Source organism: Mandrillus leucophaeus, unplaced genomic scaffold (genome assembly GCF_000951045.1).
Source record: "Mandrillus leucophaeus isolate KB7577 unplaced genomic scaffold, Mleu.le_1.0 Scaffold208, whole genome shotgun sequence".
Taxonomy (NCBI): Eukaryota; Metazoa; Chordata; class Mammalia; order Primates; family Cercopithecidae; genus Mandrillus; species Mandrillus leucophaeus.
This window is the reverse complement of record NW_012102121.1, coordinates 1,233,865-1,236,101: the sequence shown is the minus strand read 5'-3', so window position 1 is coordinate 1,236,101 and position 2,237 is coordinate 1,233,865. Positions and strand designations below refer to the sequence as shown.

General features: G+C 47.6%; 1 protein-coding gene and 1 pseudogene across 5 annotated transcripts in view; one reads left to right on the top strand and one right to left on the bottom strand.

Annotated features, from left to right (window-relative positions):
- NFX1 (nuclear transcription factor, X-box binding 1) overlaps positions 1-2,237 on the bottom strand; it is an 85,233-nt gene that overhangs the window by 55,559 nt on the left and 27,437 nt on the right. The gene's annotated exons all lie outside the window — the stretch shown is intronic.
- Positions 1,524-2,234, top strand: LOC105539645 (annotated as a pseudogene). The gene has a single exon (XR_001006084.1). The product of XR_001006084.1 is annotated as a transcription initiation factor TFIID subunit 10 pseudogene (transcript).

Sequence of the window (2,237 nt, the reverse complement as noted above, 5' to 3'; positions counted from 1 at the left end):
ATAAATAAATAAATAAATAAAAATAAAAAAAAAATAAAAAAATAAAAAAATAAAAAAATAAAAATAAAATCGTACATTAAACAGAACCAAAAAGTTTCACTGAAACATGGGAAAAGGAAAGCCTCAAATCATTGAAGATATAATTAAGACTTTTTGTTTTTCAGACGGAGTCTCACTCTGTCACCCAGGCTGGAGTGCAGTGGCATGATCTTGGCTCACTGCAACCTCCGCCTCCCCAGTTCACACAATTCTCCTGCCTCAGCCTCCCAAGTAGCTGGGATTATAGGGGTCCGCCACCACGCCCAGCTAATTTCTGTATTTTTAGTAGAGATGGGGTTTCACCATGTTGGCTAGGCTGGTCTCAAACTCCTGAGCTCAGGTGATCCACCTACCCCAGCCTCCCAAAGGGCTGGGATTACAGGCGTGAGCCACCATGTCTGGCAATAATCAAGATTCTCGATTTTTTTTTTTTTAAAGACAGGGTCTCACTTTGTTGCCCAGCTGGAGTACAGTGGTATGAACACAGCTTACTGCAGCCTCGACCTCCCAAAGTGCTGGGATTACAGTGAGCCTCGACCTCCCAAAGTGCTGGGATTACAGTGAGCCACTGTGCCTGCCTTGACTTTTTTTTTTTAAATTAGCTGAATTTAAGATTCAAGGATTCTTTATTTTTAAAATACACATTCCATCTTCCAGTAAGTACATGCGCAATTTCTTTTCTTTTCTTTTCTTTTTTTTGAGACAGGGCCTCACTTTGTCACCCAGGCTGGAGTGCAGTCATGTGAACACAGCTCACTGCAGCCTCAAACTCCCAGGCTCAAGCGATCCTCCCACTTCAGCCCCTCAAGCAGCTGGGAGTACAGGTGCATGCTACCACACCTGGATAGCTTTTGTATTTTTTGTAGAGATGGGGTTTTGCCATGTTGCCCAAACTGGTCTCAAACCCCTGGGCTCAAGGGATCAGCCCATCCCGGCCTCCCAAAGTGCTGGGATTACAGGTGTGAGCCACTTCACCTGGCCTATATGCAATTTCATCCCCCATTCTAAAACTCACTTGTTCATTTAATAAAAACTGATTTGATAAATTAATAAAGATTCAGAAAATACACTAAATATTTGTAGAATCAATGAACTGGTAAAGAAACTCTGGCAACTGGGAGCTTTTGCTAGTAGGCTTTTCTTTGATAAGTTTCTGCTCAAACAGAACAAAGGCTTTTTACAGAGGTAATGAATAGAAAGCTGTGAACAAAAGAATCAAGGGTCAGAACGGGTAACAATAAAAAGAAAATTGAGTTCCTGATGAAAAAATCTGAGTAAATACTAAAAAGCTCTCCTAGGCACAAGAAACAGAAAAATGAGCAGGTGACAGAAGAATTAGGTAGAGTCACAGCTGGTTAAATAGTATTAAGGAACCAAAGGACCCTGTTGCCAGCCTTAAACCATTTAGTATTTTATCAACGTATGAATAAAGACCCAAAAAGAATGCTTATTAATCTCTAGATAAGGTTGAAAGGGATCCTAGGTTCGCCGCCTCTCCCACCTGCCCGATGAGCTGCAGAGGCTCCGGCGCGGACCCCGAGGCGCCCCCGGTCTCGGCTCCCGCCGCGCTGCCCGCCAGCACCGCTGTGGAGAACAAGGCCAGCCCCGCGGGGACAGCAGGGGGGCCTGGGGCTGGAGCAGCTGCTGGGGACATGGGACCCTTGGCGGCGCGGGCCGGGGAGCCAGCTGAGCGGCGTGGGTGTCGGCGGGTGGCGCGGCGCCCCCAGAGGGGGCCATGTCTAAGGGTGTTTACATACTGCCCAGCGCGGCCAACGAGGACGTGAAGCCGGTGGTGTCTAGCACGCCTTTGGTGGACTTCTTGATGCAGCTGGAGGATTACACGCCTACGACGCCAGATGCAGTGACTGGTTACTACCTGAACCGTGCTGGCTTTGAGGCCTCAGACCCACGCATAATTCGGCTCATCTCCCTAGCTGCCCAGAAATTCATCTCAGATATTGCCAATGATGCCCTACAGCACTGCAAAATGAAGGGTACAGCCTCCGGCAGCTCCCGGAGCAAGAGCAAGGACCGCAAGTATACTTTAACCATGGAGGACTTGACCCCTGCCCTCAGCGAGTATGGCATCAACGTGAAGAAGCCGCACTACTTCACCTGAGCCACCCAACCTAAATGTACTTGTCTGTCCCCATGTCCCCACACCAGCCTGTTTTCACAATAAACTTTATTGTGACCAA